Source organism: Dipodomys ordii, unplaced genomic scaffold, assembly GCF_000151885.1.
Source record: "Dipodomys ordii isolate 6190 unplaced genomic scaffold, Dord_2.0 Scaffold38, whole genome shotgun sequence".
In the NCBI taxonomy this organism is placed as follows: Eukaryota; Metazoa; Chordata; class Mammalia; order Rodentia; family Heteromyidae; genus Dipodomys; species Dipodomys ordii.
Genome location: NW_012267254.1, coordinates 8,468,447 through 8,490,268, shown reverse-complemented (window position 1 = coordinate 8,490,268; position 21,822 = coordinate 8,468,447).

Sequence of the window (21,822 nt, the reverse complement as noted above, 5' to 3'; positions counted from 1 at the left end):
CCAATCCAATTCTCCTTGTTGTTGTCCAGAGTTTTATTTTTTATTAATAAGTTTTTATTGTAAAAATACCATACAGAAGGGTTACAATTACATGAGGAAGGAAATGAGTACATTTCTTATCAAGCACTGTGCCTTCTCCTTTGTTTCCACTTACCATCCCTGCCCTCCAGTCTTCCCCCACCCCCCGACCTCTGCCAAAGTTGTAAAGTTCGTTTTTCAGCATAATGTCTTGTACATGTCATTGTTGTAGCGGGTCCACCTGTATACCAATCCCATTCTCTCAACCTCTATGACATCAGCGATTTTAGAATTCACATGTTAGTTGGATCAAGTAGTTATTGGGTTTTTGCTCCTGGCATATTTCAATTAATCTAGTGATTTTTCCATTAAAATTTTCACAAATGACCAATTTTCATTCTTCTTGTGGCTAAATAGTATTTCATCATATTTACATGCATACACACATATATGTGCAAATATATTATGTCACATATTTCATTCTTAATAGAATATGGTAATAGCTCATAGTGGTTTTTATTTCCACTTTGAAGTGAGTAGTGACACCAGACATTTTGTCATGTACTTGTTTGTGATTTGCATATTTATGTAGTATAATATATTATATTTTATATAATATACAATATAAAATATATTATATTTCATTAAAATATATGTCCATATTTTTGTCAGTCAAGGGGCTTGATCTCAGGTCCTGAGCCCGGTCCCTGAGCTTTTCACTCTTAGCTACCATTTCACCACTTTGATCCACAATTCCAAGTGTTCTGTTGGTTAATTGGACATAAGAGTGTCATGGACTTTTCTGCTCTGACTGTCTTTGAACCATGATTCTCAGATCTCAGCCTCCTTAATAGCTAGGTTTCCAAGTATGAGCCAACATCACCCAACATTTTAATATATTTTTAATGTTTTTGACAAATATCTTATGTTTTTTTATATTTTATAGTACATGACATTTTTTACATTAGGAAGTTTTATGCTGCAGTTTGCATACATGCACAAAGTGTATGTCCCATTTCCCTCTCATATTTTCCCCTTTCTAGACTCTAATAGTTTTTCTTCTGCTTTCAGCTTATATAATTATTTTCATATATTACAGCAATCATATGATATTTGTTTTCCTCTCATTTGGCATATTTTGCTTAATATAATGTATTTAATTCTATCTACTTAAGCACTTTGTTTTTTACTATTTATTTAATGGTGAGCATCTCTCCTATTTCTGTATCTTAGCTATCATTCTACAGGAAACTTGGGGGTGTGGTAACTATTTATATGCTGATATTTTTTATTCAGCATAAATCTGCAAGTGTTATAGTTGAATCATGTGGTGCTTCTATTTTTAGTTTTTTTTCAGATACTTTTCAGATGATTTCCATGTATTTTTATAAAGTGCCTGAGAAGTTGCAACTCTGGGTCAGTAATTGTTAAACCTATGTGCATTCTTATCCTGAATGAGAGACCTCACTGTAATTCTGGGGAAAATCATTCTCACTATCTCTATTTGTAAAATAAATTATCTTCAATTCTTAGTTTCATTATAGTGACTTTACTGTTGTTTACAAGTAGGTATAGTTTTTACAATTCTGAAAATTATTTTTTCCTAAATAAAATAGCATGAAATCCATAAATCCACCAATTCTGATAGAAAGAGCATTGATCAAACATGTAGTGCTTTATAATCATATAGTTTAGTGGAAAACATACATTTATGGGTAACAATCTAAGATTCTGATTGTAGAAACTGTCATTTACAAGCAAAGCAACACTGGGAATATGAAGGTTGATGAATATGGTATGTGTCTATGGAAAGCAGAAAAACAGATAAGAGATATACAGAAAATTAAAAGGAGACAGAGGTGGAGGAACTATTAAGAAGAAATGAAATGCTTTCAAGTAAGAAGAATTTGGAAGTTGGAAGTACTGTGGGGGAGTAACAATAAATTTGATGTGGTAGAGTGTATCGTGAGAAAGCAAAATGGGCCAATTTGAAAATGAAAATATGTGTTAAAGATTAACTGTTTCATAACAGAAAGCATGATGTGTAGTTGCCACACATTTGACAGGTTGGGGATGAGGTAGGTAGGGAAGCACTATCTAACTTTCCTAAAAATGAATCTATCTCCATTGCTTCATTCCTTCCTATAAATGTCATCTCACCTTAGATAGAAGCCAGTCTCATATTCCCAGTGTGAAAGTAGAAGAACTTTCTGGTGTAAGATTCATTAATCCCTTAAACTGACTTTGACAAGCAAACATATCATCATCTAGGTAAATTTCACCAGTAAATTAGATATGCATTGAGTTAGTTTCAAACAGGAACATTTTCTCTTGAAATTTTCAAATATCATAAGCTTTGAGTTATTTTTTTAAATTTAGATCTTTTCCCCATAGTGAGGTACACTGATCATTTTTTAATTTTGCCTTTCACACTCATTAATTCACAATCTTCTGAGGCAGAGTTGCTGACTTTGTTTAAACATACTTCATCTAGAAACCAAGTACTCTATTTCCTTCAGAGTTAACATTTCTACCTCCTTTCATTATAAAATTCCTATATGTTGTATTCACCCACACTGGTAAACTCAATAGCTAACTAAAATAGCTAATTAGCAATGTACTCTGGAAAAGTGTGAGAACAGTGTTATATCTAAGCCAAACATTTAAAAATATATCAGAAAGTAGTCATTTTTGGAAGAAATCATAAAAATGTTCATAATTTTAAAATATGTGATAATTTTCTACAGATCATCAGTAAAACCATGGATCATTCAATATCTACAAAATGAAAAGGCTTAAAAATGTCTCCATGAGCTGTTATTTCAGTCCTACTCATGTTCACAAACTGAATTTAAATTATTATGCATCAAAATATTTCCAGTTCCATAGTTAACATTATTAATGTTGCCAGTAGAATAAAGCCATGGATGTGTCAATACAAAATAGTATAAAAACTCATTTCTCCATTACTTATTATACATTAAGTAAACTTATTGTATATACAAGTGAAGCAGAGCTTACATACTCTATGTGCCCTCTTTATTTAACTATAGTGTAACTCTAATTTTACTTTGACTATCAGTGGAAAAAAAAATGAAGGGACATGGATCTGTGGCTATAAAATTGGTAAGAAGTCATTCAATTTTGTCTTAGACTCATCTAAATCTTAGACAAAGCAAACAAACACCAGGATAAAGCATAGAATCCAAGGACTTGAATTTTAAATTATAATAATAGCTTACATTAGATTCTATAGAAAATAAATAAGTAAATATATGTAGAAGATATTGAGTACAAAGAGAAAATTATTTTTTTTCAGTTATTGAATACCATTTTTCATATTGTAAATTTGCAGATGATCATAAGTCTCTGGAATTTCCACTTTTTCCATTATTCTTTTAGGTCTTCAATTTATAAACAGAGGGGAAATAGTTAAATGAATCAGGTAATGAGTAATTAGCATAACTTTTTGAACCATGTCTCTTGTTCAACCTTTTATGGGCCTTTTCTTACCCTCACAAATACAAAATATCAAACAAGCAAAAGGAAAAGACAGGAAAAATAACAACAATGGAAACTAAAATGTCTCTAGTTTCCATTACTTGGAATTCATTCCTTAGAATATTATTTTGTATGGTCATCTGCACATAGCTATTCTTTCATCAGAAAGGATGATATTGTACTATTCATAAGGAAGTGGAAAGATTTCTGAAAAATTATATTAAATAAAGTAAACTGGAGTTAAAGAAACATAGTATGTTTTCCCATTTGTGGTAACTAGAATGTGCCTATTAACAGTAAACAATTAATATATATTCATATATATAAATGCACACAAACTAGGACATTAAAAATTATACTGGATTCTAGACATTCACATACTGAAGCCAAAGGAGAATATGCATAGAAGTAGTGGACAAAGGCTCAATAGCTATGTGCAGAATCTTCTTCTACACCATATTTTACCTTTTGGTCTTGTGGATTGAACACAGGGCCTCATGAAAACTAAGCATACTATTTCTCACTACACTTGCTGTGCAGCCAGTTTCAACACTATATTAAGAAAAACAAATGCAAACAAATGAAAAATCTGTACAAATATTAAAAGTATCTTTAATGTAGGTGAATACTTCTATGAACGTGGTCTTTTTCATGACAATAAGAAACTATCAGAGCACATTATTTAAATTGTCAAAATAGTCATACATAGAACTAAAAATCAAATGGCAAATAGAAAAATTATGATCACAATAATTTTTTAACAATTCTGACTTATGAAGATTTGACATGGACAAATTGGAAAATTATTCGATCCTTATAGCAAAAAGGTAAGTGGTAAAAAATTGCAAATAAAAATAAAATAATAAATATAAAAATAAAATATAAAATAGATAAATTAATGATAAAATACAAATTAAGAAGAGATAATTTCTTATCTATTGAAGTGGCAAAGATTTTTACATAACTACATTCATTGTTGGAGAGGTATTGGGAATATGGATGCCTCTCATATGCTACATGTGGGAGTATAAATAACAGAACATTTATTGAGAGTAATTTACAACATTAAACAAATGCCTTGTAATTGTGATGTTGTCTGATCCAAGAATCCCTCTTGTTGGAGTTTAGCCTAAAGAAATAATAACGGATATGGATAAAGGTTTTGGTTACAATATGTTAATCTTAGCTTCCAATATGCTTATCTTAACAGCAAAAAATTGGAACTAAACTAAATGTTCCAAAACAGACAATTGTCTAATTGAAATTGTAGTACATTTAAAAGATTGAATAAAATGCCACTATGATAATAATATCAGACAAATATAATTAACTATTTTATAGGCATTTTAGAAGATACACAAGTCCAGAAGGGTATGATTAATTATACTTAAAGGTTTTAAAAAGTAACCATTTTTGCTTTTGCAATTAAGGTCATTGTAAGGAAATAATAGATGGGTTCTAATATATCTTTCAGCTTTGCATTCCAGAGCTTTGAACTAAAAACAGTTAAAGGTCACAATACTAGTGTAATTTTATAATTTATGCCTATATTTATAAATAAACACAGAAAGAGAAATTAGAAAAACTGAGTTGTGCTAAAAACAGTTATAGAAGTATACATTAAGAATTCAACTGAGATAAATTCAAAAGCACTATATCTTTTTTGCAGATTAAAATTTTTATTTTTTTTTCTTTTTGTACATTTTTTATTGTAAGAATACTGTACAGAGGGGTTACAGTTACATGAACAAGGTAATGAGTACATTTTCTATTGAGCATTGTTGTCTCCTCCTTTGTTTTTCCCCTACTATCCCTTCCCTTCCATCTCCACAACTACCCTCCCAGCCGCACCAAAGTTGTAAAGTTCGTTTCAACATAGTGTTTTGTACATGTCATTGTTACAATGGGCCAACCTGTATCTTTATTTAAGCATTTTGTTTTTTCCTTTCTCCTCCCCAAATTAGAGAAGTGTATTTTTATTGTAAAAATACAGTTACATGAGTAAGGTAATGATTACATTTCCTATTGAGCATTGTTACCTCCTTCTTTGTTTTTTCCCCTACCATCCTTCCCCTCCCCACCTCCCCAGCTCCTCCCTCCCCATCTCCCCAGCTCCTCCCTCCCTACCCCCATAGCCTAAATGGTAAAGTTCGTTTTCAACATAGTGTCTTGTACACCTCATTGTTACAATGGGTCAACTTGTATTCTTATTTAAGCATTTTATTATTTCCCTTTATTTCCTGACCAAGATAAGGTTCTATGTTAGTAATATGGGTCAAGACTTGATATTGTTATATACACTTGCTATCACAAGACACTGATCACAAGGTAGAGCAGGACTGGCCATCCAGGTTAAAAATCAGGTGGCAGAGCCAGAAATGGAGTCTGATTTATGTTACAGGTTTAACACAGGTTTAATCATAAGAAATTAAATTCAAACAGGTAAGATAAAGCAGTATGGTACAGTGAAGGCTGCAAATCTTTGTATGTACTCATAATTTTTTCTTTATTGAGACTAAGTGATTATATAAATTTCATAAATATCACAGTATTGTGGGATATTGATACTTAGCTAAAGTCACAAACAAATTTAAATCTTCACAAGGCATATTGTCATTATCATGGTTTATAAAGCTTATGAATTCTATAAAGTGACAGTACAACCATTTGTTCCAAATCGGGTGATATGTACATGTTTTCCTTTTACTTATTGTCAGCTGTTCCCTCTTTCTCTCTCATTCACTCCCTCCCATCACTGCCCCTGATTTGTTTAGTTCACTTATCAATGTCCAATGCAGCTGATGGGCCCTCTGTTGTATTTTTTCACCTCTTTCCTTCTGATGCTGTGCCCTCCTCCTAGCTTCTCTCAGATGTGCACATGCATATATGCTATATGTGAGGTCAAGGACATAGAGTCATCTAAAAATGATGAGTCCTGTTTACTTTGTCGTATCTCTTTGTATTTTAAATTTAACATCTGCATATCAGGGAAATCATGATCCATTACTTTTAAATTTAATGCTTTCTAATTTCTTTATATTTTCTTCATTCATTCCTACTTTCTTTCTTCATCCTTCCACCTCCTCCTCTTTCTTTTCCTACTTTTATCATCTTTTCCTCTTCCTTTCCCTCCTTCCTCTACTCTTCCCTCCCCTCTTCTTCTATATCTTTCCCTTCAATCCTCTTCCCTCCCCTTCCCTCTGCTCCACTCCTCTCTCTTTCCCTTCCCTGCCTTCCTTCTTTTCCCCCCCTTCTTCTCCCCTCTTCTCCACTGTTTCAGCATGCTAACCATCCATCCTAGAGCCATATACATGCTCAGCCAGTATTTTATCACTACGCCATATTGACAGCATTCATAATGTTCATCAAACTACAATAATACCAGTTTTAGTTCTTATCGTCTGAACCAGTATATGTTAACTAAAACCAGAAAAGTGTTGGGGACATGTAGAAGATCCATGTGCCTGATTTAGGAATGAACAGAGATACTAGGATTATCACAATATGTAGCTCAGTATCTTTTGATTTTCACATTGTTTCCACTTGAATGCAAGTAATTTAAAAATAGAGTATTGAAACAAATAATGATGTTGAGGCATATTTTTGTTTTATAATTTTTTAAAAATATTTTTGTATTTTAAAGGTAATGTACAGAAGTGTTAGCTACATGAGTAAGAATGAGTACATTTCCTATGGAGCATACTTACCCCCTCCTTTATATTTCCCCTACCACCCTTTCCCTCCCCACCTTCCCAACACCTCCCTCCCACCAATGCCCCCAAAGTTGTAAAGTTCAATTTCACCATAGTGTTTTTGTACATCTCATTGTTACAATGGATCAATTTTTATCCTTATTTCAGCATTTTATTTCCCTTCTCCTCCCCAAATTAGAAAAATGTATATGCAAGATTCAAAGCACCACAATCAAATACAGTGACAAAGGAGGTTATACCATGGTGGAAGAACATACAAAAGAAACAAAAAAAATCACATAGTACATTAAAAACAACAGCAACAAGAAAACCCTCTTGTGTCCCTATCTTGGGGTTCATTTCACTTAGCATCATCTTATATGGTCATATGTGCATAGCTTTTGACCTTTTCTGTTTTTCTGGTAAGATTATCCTAGGTGTATACTAGTTATTGCAAATAAAGGAAACCATGGGACCTATGTTTCTTTGTGTCTGGCTTATTTCACTTAATGTAATTTTTTCCAAATCTTCATTTCCTAACAAATGGGGTGGTGTCATTCTTTCTGATGGAAACATAGAATTCCATTGTGTGTGTGTGTGTGTGTGTGTGTGTGTGTCTGTCTGTCTGTCTGTCTGTGTCTGTGTCTGCGTATACCATATTTTCTTGATCCTTTCATCTACTGAGGGGCATCTGGATTGGTTCCAGATCTTAGTTATGGTAAATTTGTCCTTGTTTGTAATTGTTTGGGTAAATGCCCAAAATGTCCAGAAGTGGGATTACTGGGTCATATGGGGAGTTCAATGTGGAGTCTTTTAAGGAACCTCCATACTGCTTTCCAGAGTGGTTGAAGAAGTTTACACTCCCACCAGCAATGCAGTAGGGTTCCGTTTTGGCCACATCCCCTCTAGCATCTGTGGTTATTAGATTTCTTGACTAAAGTCATTCTAACTGGGGTGAGGTGGAATCTCAATGCTGTTTTGATTTGCATTTCTTTTATGGCTAGAGAAGTTGATCATTTCTTTACGTGTCTATTGGGCATTATTATTTCCTCTTCAGAAACACATCAAATCAAAGAAAAGTTGGATAAATAGTATTGCATGAAACTGCAGAGCTTCTGCATGGCAAAGGACATAGCTAGCGAGATCAATAGAAAGCCCACAGATTGGGAGAAGATCTTCACTAGTCATACAACAGACAAGAGCCTCATATCTAAAATATCATTCAAGCTCAAAATATTAAATCCTCCAACAATAAATACTCAAAGAAACATCAACTCCATTAACAAGTGGGCTAAATATTTAAAGAGAGACTTCTCTGAAGAGAAAATAAGGATAGTAAGCCATTTTAAAACTGCATATAACCTAACCTGGCCTGGAAATCTCTGCTAATAAATTGGTTTATATGACATCATATTATTTCATATTAAAATATGTCTTAACAATAGAATCACAGAACATAGAAATATGCCTTTTGTATCCTGTAGAAGACTGTCTGGCCAAAGGTGTACAAGTTAGAATTGAAATTCTATCTCTAGTCTGCTATATATCTGAGGAAGCACAATTTTTCTAATGTATCTGCTCAGAGTTCAGTGGCTTTTTCTAATAGGTCTACAGAAGCAGTAAATAGTAATTGTGGCCCATGTTGATAACCAATAAGTCCACACACCTCCATATCCAATAAGACTGGAAAATCATTAAAAACCATAATCCTAGTTTCGAGAAACCACATATTCAACGTCGACTGAATTAAAAAACAATTACCATTCAACAAATGATCAAAGACCAGCAGGTTCTCAACAGTAAATTACCTGCTAGTAAGCTACCATCACACATGGCAAATGGATTCATATGAAAAAATAAATTAAAAATAAAATTGACAAGAGGCAGTTGCTTTAATAATATTGCTACAAAAGAGGAATGCCATGAAGCATCTCTCCTATGTGATAAACATGTTTAATGGGAAGCGTATAGAAATAAAGATAGTATCCCAAAACACAAGCACTAGGATAACATTTCAGATATACTTTGGGAAAATATTGCTATGCATTATACTATTAAAATATTAAAATTATAACACTGAAATTCACTATAAACATCTAGTATAATAAGGCTGCAGATGCAGACTAAGGACAGTACAGTATGAAATCTACCCTTTAAAGAACTTTTGAATATGAGGTGTAAATATATTAATGAAGCACTTTACCTGAAAAATAAGTTTGTTTCCTGGATACATTTAATATCCTGTGAGTTTCTCTCTATTTTTCTCTGTATTTAAGGATAGGATAGCATGAGAGCTATTTACTAGAAAATCATCATACAATTCAGCTATATTCACATTTCCAGTGAAGAAGCTTATTTAACAGTTTCTTAGAAGATGTCTCTTGGGATTAGCTGTAGCAGGAAATGATATATAATTAGTACTTTCATGTGGCATTAACAAACAATCTTGTTAGTTCATTAATTTTTAATATTTGCATCAGTCTTCTAAGCAGATTAAGAGCAACTGTAATTTCCATATGCAATATTTGATAACCATAAAGCTCAGAAAATGTTCACTTTAATCAAAACTATGCTAAAATATTGTATTTAAGTTTTATTTTCTCCTACATAAGGAGAAAATAAATCCATTTCCTTGGATCGTCAACATCATGTATTATGGGAAGTTTTATTTTAAATGAAGAATATGTCTCTTTTATTTTGGCTTATTCTGCTAAATAGGCAAAGAATGGGGTCTATATACACAATGCAATTTTACTCATTCATTAGAAAGAATGATAGTGCATCATTTATGAAGAAATGGAAGGACCTGGAAAAAAATCATGTTAAGTGAAGAAAGTCAGGCCAAGATAGTTAAAAGATGCATGTTTTCTCTTATATGTGGAACCTAGAATTAATTTATAAATATGTAAATAAACACTCTGGGGTGGTATCCAAGTGTACACAAATGCAATACGTAAAATATGGTCAATTCAGGAAAAATTCAAATGTTATACCTCTTTAGATGTTGACCTCATAGTATAACAATAACAAGCAGGAAGCAGGTACTCTAAAGGGGAGGGGGGGTCAAGAGAAGGGAATAGAAGAATGAATAGAGTAGGGTGGAAGAATTCAGTCATAAAATTAAATGTATATCCTAAAAATTTAAGAATAATTGAGGGGAGGAGTCGGTTTGGGAAGGATGGGGAATAAAGTTGAAAGTGATAACAATGATCAAGAACTATTTTATTCATAAACTGCCTTGTTAAATGACAATTCATTTGTACAATTATTTAAAAGTAAAGAAAATATAATTTAAAAAATACCTAAAGCTTTCTAAACCAGCTAATTTTTTTAGGCCATTCTCAATAGGGTTCCTTCTTCTTGGAGTACCACTTCCCACCACCAAGCCTTTCTTTCCTCAACAGACAATAGACCCCACTCATAACCAGGACTCTCGGAGAAGTCCCCTCTCCCATCATGGATTATACATCTCCTCTCCATACTGCATTTTGATCCTGTTCTCCCTACACCCCTGTTTATTTTACCTAACACACTGGATTTTGTCTATCTTTCGCTACTTAACGAGCTATTCGAAACTGCATTTTCAGTAAGATCTGCATGTAATGAATGAATTCATGAAAGGTTAGGATCTAGTCATTTTCATGTGCTTCTGATAGGGACTTAAATCTTTTGTTTCAATGCTTTCTTTTGCCCAGAAAGACAAAAATATAAATATCTTTATGTTTTTGTTAGGATAGTAGGAAACATAGGACTAAATATGTATGAGTTAAATTTCATTGTTCATTAAATAGAACATTCCTGTTTCATATTATTTCAACAATTATCACACTTCTCTCATTAAGCTTTCATATACTTACATTGTAAATAAATAAATAAATACTGCTTTGTCATTGATCTACAAGGAATATAAGTATGGAAAATTTCTTGTATTTTCAAGTCATATGAATACCATAGCTAAAATCTTTTGAATTTAAAGCTCACCAATTCAGAATTATCACTTAAAAGAAGCCATGGTGAAAGATGATTATAGGCTAAGGGAAATAGTCACATTAACTATACTCAGATATTAAATTTGCACAATATCTTAACATTTTCCTTAATGAATATTCACAAATGCTACTTCGATTGTATTTTATAGACACATTTTCATATTATATTAGGAGTATTTTACTGTTTAAGTGTACTGGATAGATTTAATTCTAAGAATGGATGCTTTTAACAACCAGAGAATGGACCACTGTGAATAGGATTGTGAAAAAGAATGTCACACAAATTAAGATAGAAATAATAACTAGATACAGATATTCCAGAGACCTATGGTCATGTAGAGTTTGGAATGCATTCTCAGTGCTGGAACAAAATTGAAGGAACAGTCATAATCTAATATTCATTTAGAAGAAGAGATGGATCATGTGACTTTGCATTCATTGTATCCTCTATACTTAGATATATGACTGAATAGTAACTATTCAATTAATTTATTGGTCTTTAAGGACATATATATATATACATTTTTAAATTTTATTTATTTTAAAGGGGGTGTACAGAGGGGATACAGTAGCTTAAGTAAGGTAATGAATACATTTCATTTCAAAGTGTTACCCTCTCCAACTTTCCCTCCTACCAACTCTTCTCCTCCCAAATTATAGTTCATTTTCAACATTGCTTCTAGTGAGTATAGCTGTTTCATTAGTTTAACTTTTGTCCCATCATTTCTGTGATTCTCCTTCCCTTCCCCAGATCAGATATACTTACACACAAGGGAAAGGGTACCGATACCAGAAACAGTGACCACAGGGAATAAACCAGAGGGGGGTAAAAAGAAAGACAATAGAAATAATTGCAAACAGTACACTAAAAAGGGGGTAAATATCCTCTTGTTTCCATATCGTGGAGTTCTCAGAATTGCCATTATCAATAAATCTAATAACAACAAATGTTGGAAGGGATGTGGCCAAAAGGGAACCCTACTACATTGTTAGTGGGAGTGTAAACTTGTTCAACCACTCTGGAAAGCAGTATTGAGTTTCTTCAAAAGACTACACATAGAGCTCCTCTATGACCCAGCAATCCCTCTTTTGGGCATTTACCCAAATGATCACAAACAAGACCATACTAAAGCTCCACACACCACTATGTTCACTGAAGCATTATTTACCGTAGGTAAGATATGGAATCAACCCAGATGCCCCTCAGTGGATGAACATAACAAGAAAATGTTGTATATACACACAATGGAATCCTGTGTTTCCATCAGGAAGGATGGCATTGCCCCATTCGTAAGGAAGTGGAAATACTTGGAAAAAAATTGTTAAGTGAAGTAAGCCAGACCCAAATAAACATAGGCTCCATGGCCCCCCTCATTTGTAATACACACACACACACACACACACACACACATTCTTAAATTAGATACACTAAATATTGTTCCTTGTAATCTCTAAAAACAAACATCAAATGTTTATTTGGAACTGTCATTTCTTTCATTTGAAATTTAACACTAAATCCATAAGCTGCATGCTGAAATCCAGGGAAAGTTGATTCAGAATCAAACATTTCTAATGTCTGTATACTATATCCACTTCCTTTATTAGTCGTGTGGTTACCCACACATTCTTCATTTCCATTAAGATCACTGTAACACTAAACATCATTTAATTTTAAGATAAGACTAAATATTGCTTTGCTGTACTTAATGATTTAATCAGAATTAGCACAGGAATGACTGAATATCCAACATTCAATTTCCTTTTGTTTAGTTAATCCCATTGACATAGTCTTTTTAATAAAAATATTATTTACTTAAATATATGAAAAACTACTATATTTATCCTCTTGCTAAGCTTTTGGTATTTTCTTGAAAATTGTGAATAACAGCAAACATGAGTTTAACATAGCATCCTAAGGTATTGTACTACAAACCCTCTTCAAACAGTAATATGTTTGTTTTGCCATTTATTCCTCTATGCAAGCACTTAGTTGCCCAGTAATCTTTTTCTTAGAGACATGACATGAAATATTTTGTTCAAAATCTTTTATAATACATACTATAAATAAAATGTTTCTATTTTTACAGAATGCATTTAAGTTAAAACTAAATGTTTAATATCACCTGGAAGTAAAGAAAATCCTTTCATTTTTTCTATACTTATCCCCTTAAGCTATGTTTGTGCTCAAATATTATGCGGGAGAGATAACTACATACAGCATATGTTGAATGTGTAATATTAGCTAACAATATCTTATTTGAACAGAAAATAGGCAATGTATAAGACATTAGTCAGTTAGAAATATCGTAGCCTAAGAAACTTCTGTTGAAATTAATCAATATAATATTCACTGTTTATGAACTCTGATTTCCTAATTCACTAGAACTCCACCTCAGAATGATTTTATGGAAGTGAAATACTAAGAAACTCTATGGTACTAATACAGACACCATCACTTACTCTTTACAGAAGTAGAAGATACAGAAGAGAGGAAATTGTAAGAAAAAAAAAAACTTGCTCTCAGAAAGATTACAAGTCAATGGTATAATAGTAACAATTGGTATAAGTAGGACTATGAGTTATAACGTTAATTTTCAGATTGTTTGTACTTTTTTGTAAAAAATACTGTACAAAGGGGTTACAGTTACATGAGCAAGGTAATGAGTACATTTCCTATGGAGCATTGTTGCCTCCTCCTTTATTTCCCCCCTACCATCCCTTCCCTCCCACCTCCTAGATTTTTTAAACCTGCATTTTATTTTGAGGAAATTAACAGATTTTAAATACAAAACCTGAGTCTTCCTAGCAACAAGACACTTTACACTAAGGTTTAGACAGTATACATAGTGAATAAATAAACTGGATTTATAAGGCTATACCTTCCAATATGTAAAGTAGAACATTCCAGAAAATTACCCACAACAAAGATATAAGAAGTAAGCCCCAGGATGAAGAGGACAGTGTATTTTTTAAGCTCTGTTGCTTTATATATATCCATATTTTCTTCTAGAGATTTACTGTAAAAAAGTAAATTGTGGGCTGGGAAGGTGGCTCAGTGGTAGAGTGCTTGCCTTGCATGCATGAGGCCCTGGGTTCGATTCCTCAGCACCATATAAGCAGAAAAAGCCAGAAGTGGTGCTGTGGCTCAAGTGGTAGAGTGCTAGCCTTGAGCTGAAGAGCTGAGGGACAGCCTTCAGACCTAGAGTTCAAGCCCAGGACTAGCAAAAAATAAAAATAAATAAAAATAAATTTTAAAAAAAGTAAATTGTAAAAATGTGTAAAGTTTACACATTTACTTAAGGATCATGGTGAAAAATAAAAATGATGTCTTTTCACTTTAACTAAAAAAATATTTTTTATATTAAATGGTGTGAACATTTCATTGTAGTTACTTTTGCTGTGAAACAGAAAGTTCCACAAATCAAAATGCTGCTTCTGTGAATTTTTCTGTCTACTTCCCCATTACAGTTTAAGGAATTGCCCTTATTATGCTTTTTTTTTCATTTCTTACAATTCAAACTTTTATAATCTTTCTCTGAGTTACACATTCATTATTTATGGTTACCTAGGACAATTTTTTTTGCTGAAAGTAAAAAAGTCTGCTGCTATTTTCTGGAAATTTTAAAAACTTCCATATTGTCCATGAGAATCAAAAACACACGTTCATTGTCACTTGTGGGTTAAAAATGATCAATTCTATTGATACTGAATCAATTCCCCTCAGAATTTCTAAGAAGTGTGTAGTTAGAAGAACTAGTCTGTCTGGGTTCAAATGATTATGGGTTCAAATTTCCCTGTCTTCTATAATAATCAAGCCATGATCTATTAGGAAAAGAATAAGGATTTATAAGGAAATCAATAATGCAGGTGAGCTTTTTTTCAAATAATTGAACATTAGATTTGTAAAAACCATTGTAATCAAAGTTATTAATTCTATTTTTAGAAATATTTTAATCCTATCAGTTGGTAAGAACTCTTAGTAGTTGCTCAATATATATGAAAACTTTGAATCATTCATATGGACAAATAGCAAATTATATCTTGCTTCTGAAATTGAGATCAAATATAAATTCAGTAAATTTGGTCAATCAATCTAAATAATTCAGTGTCTTCAATACATTTATTTACAAGGTGGTACAACTATCACAACTATATAATCCATAGCACTCTAATTGCCACCAAACCAAAACCCCACACTCATGAACATTTCTTGTCTTAATTTATTTTACATTCCATTGATAGTTCTTAAGTTTAATAGAGAAGAAATATAAAACAGAATAACTAAAAACACGTGGAAATATGTAAGTAAATTCTAGACTATTTTGAGAGTTACATTGTACAAAGAAGAGGACGACAAGCCTGTTCTAGGACAGGTAGTCAGAAAAAACACCACATAAATCACTTAAATCTGATGAGGACCTTGAAATGTTTGAAAAAGCTTACAGCATGAAAATAAATTTTTCTCTGATACAAATATTACATGAAATAAGCACATGATTATAATCCTAAGGTATACAGGGCACTGAAATTTGAGGATCATGGTTCAAAGCCAGCCTCGGCTTAGGAAAGTCCATGAGACTATCATCTGCAAAAAAAATCACAAATAAAAAAAAACTGGGTGGTTTCCCTTATTTTCAATATCTAGTATATGTATGAGTCAAGCAGGAAAGGTCAGATAATGTGATGTTAGGAAAATGAACCCTTAGATAAGTATTTAAATGTTTTTTTCTTTCATGCATTTGTTTCTAACTCATTTATAAGATTATTTCTTTGTAGCTTTGTATGTCCCTCCCTCACAGTACAACCCCTGCTTTCACTATATTTGATGTCGTTATAATTTGTGGAGGAGATGGGGAAAAACAAGTCGGTTAAGGATACAGGTGGACCCGATGCAACTATGAGAAGTACAAGTTGTCATGTCAAAAACGAACTTTACAACTTTGGTGCTGGGGGGGGGGCGGGATTGGGTGGGGGGCCAGGGGGAGGCTGGGAAGGGATGTGAAGGGTAAACAAAGGAGGAGGCTGCAATGCTTGATAAGAAATGTATCTTGCCCGTGTAATTGTAACCCCTCTATACAATATGTTCACAAAAAATTAAAATTAAAAAAAAAAACTAGAAGTTGAGCTATGGCTCAAGTTGCACTAACCTTTAGCAAAGTAGCTCAGGGTTAGAGCCAAAGCTCTGAGATCAAATCCCTAGAAAATCAGGAAAGAATTATGACATTTATCAATTGACTTGGTATTTTTCTAGAAAAAGGAAAATAACACTGCTATCCATAAAATAGTATGAAAATGCACTTCTAACCTGTGGAATGATAGTGATGACTTCCTTTCACTATTGTTGTATATTACAACAGGGTAAATAATCGTTTAAATAGGGATACAGGTGGACTCATTGCAACAATGAGATGTACAAGTCGTTATGTCGAAAAATTAACTTTACAACTTTGGCTGGGGCAGGGGGGGAGGAGGGAGGAGATGGGAAGGGATGGGAAGGGGAAACAGAGGAGGCAACAATGCTTGATAAGAATGTGTTCATTATCTTGCCCATGTAATTGTAACCCCTCTATATTGTATTTTCACAATAAAAAAATTGAGTCTAGGTTCGTTGAAGGAAGGAGAAAAGCTTGATTTGTAACAGGTGATGAGTACTATAATACAAACATACTACAGAATGTTTTACATTTATGTTTAAAAACTGACATTCATTTCCTGCCTTTTATACAATTGGCCTTTGAGATTCACACAGTTCTGAACTGTTCCAAGCCACCACTACTCATGATATTTTTTTATTGTGAAAATACTGTATAAAGGGGTTACAATTACATGGGCAAGGTAATGAGTACATTTTTTATCAGGCATTGTTGCCTCCTCCTTTGTTTCTACTTACCATGCCCTGCCCTCCCATTCCCCACACCCACCACCCCCACCAAAGTTGTAAAGTTCATTTTTTGACATAACAATTTGTACATCTTATTGTTGCAATGGGTACACCGTCCCCTCACAAATTATACCTACATTAAATACTGTGAAAAGAGGAGTTATACCGTGGGGGAGTGACATACAAAGCAAGAAAGAAATACCTTATAAATATGTTAGAAACAATAGCAAGAAAAAATTTGAGTCCTTACCTTGGTGTTCATTTCGCCTAACATGAACTTATCTGACCATTTCTTCTTGCTTCAGACATATACTAGTTATTGTAAATAAGGGAAACCATGGGACCTATGTTTCTTTGGGCCTGGCTTACTTCACTTAAGATTATTTTCTCCAAGTCTTTCCATTTCCTAACAAATAAGGCAATGTCATTCTTTCTGATGGAGATGTAGACATTGTGTATATATACCACATTTTCTTGATCCATTCATCTACTGAGGGGCATCTGGGTTGGTTCCATATCTTAGCTATGGTAAATAATGCTGCAATAAACATAGTTGTGCTGATAGCTTTAGTATTGTCTTGTTTGTGATCATTTGGGTAAATGCCCAAAAGTGGGATTGCTGGGTCATAGGGGAGCTCTATGTGGAGTCTTTTGAGGAACCTCCATACTACTTTCCAAGGTGGTTGAACAAGTTTACACACCCAGAAATATTGCAGTATGGTTTCCTTCTGGCCACATCCCATCCATCATCTGTTGTTATTAGAGTCCTTGATTAAATCCCAAAAACAGTCAGGGACTCATCAAATAAAGAGAACTATAGACCCATTTCTTTGATGAACATTGATGCAAAACTTCTCAACAAAATTCTGGCCAATCGACTTCAACAATTAATCCAAAAAATAATACATCACAATTAAACAGTATTCATTTCAGGGATGGAAAGGTGGTACAAAATATGCAAATCAATTAATATAATTCATCACATCAACAAGAGCAAGGATAAGAACCACATGGTTATCTCAATAGATGCAGAAAAAAAGCATTTGACAAGATCTAACACCCCTTTATGATGAAGGTTCTGGAAAAATTAGGAATCCATGAAACATTTCTCAATACAATAAAGGCTGGGTATGACACACCTAGAGCCAGCATTATACTCAATGGAGAAAAATTAAAGCCATTTCCTCTAAACTCAAGAATGAGACAAGGATGTCCACTCCATCCACTGCTTTTCAATCTAGTATTAGAATGCCTAGCTATAGCAATAAGACAAGATGCAAACATAAAAAGGATTCAATTAGGGAAAGAAGAAGTAAAACTCTCCCTCTTTGCAGATGACATGATCTTGTATTTAAAGAATCCCATGGACTCCACTCCCAAATTACTCAAGCTGATTCAAAATTTTGGCAACGTAGCAGGGTATAAAATTGACCCTTAAAAGTCAATAGCTTTTCTATAAGCCAACAATGAGAGAAGTATAGTTGAAATTAGGAAAGCAACTCCATTTGTAATAGCCCCACAAAAAATAAAATACCTAGGAATTAACTTAACCGAAGAAGTGAAGGACCTCTATGATGAAAACTTTACAAACCTGAACAAGGAAATCAAAACAGAACTTAGAAAGGGGAAAAACCTCCCATGTGCCTGGATTAGAAGGATCAACATCATGAAAATGGCAATACTTCCCAAGGCTATCTACAAATTCAATGTGTTACCTATCAATATTGCAGCCACATTCTTCAAGGAAAGAGAAGAGACAATCCAAATATTCATATGGAACAATAAAAGACCCTTTATAGTGAAAATGATACTTAACAGAAAGAACAGTGCATGGGGAATATCAATACCCAATTTAAAACTCTACTACAAAGCCATAGTAATCAAAACAGCTTGGTACTGGCAAAAGAACAGACCTCAGGACCAATGGAATAGAATTGAAAACCCAGAAATGAACCCACAGACCTATAGTCATCTAATCTTTGATAAGGGAGCTAAAAAACTAAAATGGAAGAAAGACAGCCTCTTCAGTAAATGGTGCTGACAAAATTGGTTAATCACTTGTAGAAAACTAAAGCTAGATCCTTATATATCACCCTGCACCACAATCAACTCCAAATGGATCAAAGACCTCAGTGTCCAAGCAGACACCCTGAAAATATTACAGGACAGAATAGGAGAAACCCTAGGTCTCCTTGGCACAGGCCAAAATTTTCTTAATAGAGACCCAGAAACAACAAATCAAGGAAAGGTTGACAAATGGGATTGCATGAAACTGCAGAGCTTCTGCATGACAAAGAACATAGCTTGGAAGATCAATAGAAATCCCAGGGATTGGGAGAAGATCTTTACTAGCCATACAACAAAGGTCTCATATCTAAAATTTACCTGGAACTCAAAAAATTAAATCTCCCAACAACAAATCCTCAAAGAAACAACTACCCAATAAATAAATGGGCTAATGACTTATAGAGAAACTTCTCTGAAAAGGAAAGAAAGATGGCCAATAGACACATGAAGAAATGCTCAACCTCCCTAGCCATAAAAGAAATGCAAATCAAAACAACATTGAGATGCCACTGCATCCCAGTTAGAATGTCTACTCATGATATTTAAATTACCAATGCCTTCATTGTCAATTAAGTTGAAAACTAGTTTTTCATTGTTTTCTATCATGCTAAAGTCCTTGATAATTAAATAGGTGTTGATTTACAGAAAGCAGTTTAGTTACATTTCAGAAAGAATAATTATTTTTTACTTTAAAAGATCATTAATGTTTTTTCTTTCTTGCTATTTTTCTAACATATTTATAAGATATTTCTTTGTTGCTTTGTATGTCCTTCCCTCATGCTATAACCCATGTTTTCATTGTATTTGATATAGGTATAATTTGTGGATGGGAAGGTGGACCCATTGCAACAAGGAGATGTACAAGATGGTATGTTGAAAACCAACTTTACCAATTTGATGCAGGGCGGCGGGGGGAGGGGGGAGTGGTAGGGAGTGGAGTGGAGGCAACAATGCTTGATAAGACATGGACTGATGGGGCTGGGAAGTTGGCTCAGTGGTAGAGCACTTGCCTTGCATGCCTGAGGCCCTGGGTTCGATTCCTCAGCACTACATAAGCAAAAAGAAAAAAGCCGGAAGTGGTGCTGTGGCTCAAGTGGTAGAGCACTAGCCTTAAGCTGAAGAGCTGAGGGACAGTGCCCAGGCCCAGAGTTCAGGCCCCATGACCGGAAACCCCCCCCAAAAAAAAAGAAAAAAGAAATGTGCTCATTACCTTTCTCATGTAATTGTAACCCCTCTGTATGGTATTTTCACAAAAAAAATCATTAATATTGTTAAAATAATCAAATATTCTTTTAATGGTATTGGGGTTTTAAACTGATGGCCTTGTACTTACTGGAAAATACTTTGACTTGTTATTTTTTAATAGTCTGCTTTTTTGTTGTTTGTTTTTTTTTGTTTGCTTTTGTATGTGTTTTTGTTTTGTTTTGTGCTTGATCATGAGGCCCAAACTCTGGGCTTGGGCCCTGTCCCTGAGCTCTTCAGCTCAAGGCTAGTGCTCTACCACTTGAGCCACAGTGCCACTTCCGGCCTTTTCTGCTTATGTGCTGCTGAGGAATGGAACCCAGGGCCTCATGCATACAGGGCAAGCACTCTACCATTGAGCCACCTTCCCAGCCCCTAATAGTCTGTTTTTGACAAGTCTGGTACCAGATTAGCTATCCTAATACTTAGACCTCCTGTATAGCTGGGATTATATGGTTTCTATCACCACATTTAACACTTTCTTGGACATAGAAATATTTTCTCCAGTATTGGGGTTAGAACTCAGGGCCTTATTCATTCACTTGCTTTTTTACACTCAAAGCTGGTGCTCTACCACTCGAGCAATACCTTCTCTTCTGGCCTTTTTGCTTATTAGCTTGAGATAAGAGTCTCATGAACTTTTCTGCCTTGGCTGGTTTCAAACCAGAATTCTCAGATCTCAGCAATCTGAGAAGGTAAGATTGCAGATACAAGCCACCAACACTTGGCATGAAAATTTTTTGACTGGGCTGTTGTCAAATAATCCTGTCTCCACCGCCCAAATATTTGTGTTTGTACGTGTATAACACCAAGATCGGCAGTATTACATTTTATAAAATATTACTTTTCCACTCATTTCCAGAAGAGGTTCAATTCAGTCAATGAGGGATGTCTTATTATCTGAATTTGACCTGTTTGATAAACCTGAATTCACAGAATATCAGTTTGCAACAGCCTGAAGATAATCTAGTACAGTGATTTCACAAAATTCAGAGTATCATACAATATATTCTGTGAAATATATTCTTATTATGAGTTTCAAAACAATTCAAAATATCAGTGATACTGATCAAATAAGGAATCTGACTAGTGGTCAGTTCAAGGTTTCAAAGAAAAATCAGTAGCAAAACTAATATTAATATAATGGTTATTCTTTTATAGTTCTTCCCTCTAGTAATTGTGAGAAAACTTTAACAAAATATATCTTCATTTTTTCGCAGTTATAGGGATTTAATCAAGGATTTTGCATATGCCAGACATGTGCTCGATCACTGATCTCTACCTTTAGCACACTTTTGCTTTATACTTGATGTTTGCTCTTGTTTGTATTTTGGTGAATTTCAATCCATGTTTTCATGGTTACCACAGAAGAATTCATCATTGATCCCTTTTGAAGTTGGATTGTGGTTGAAAGTAGAAATTTTGTCATTGA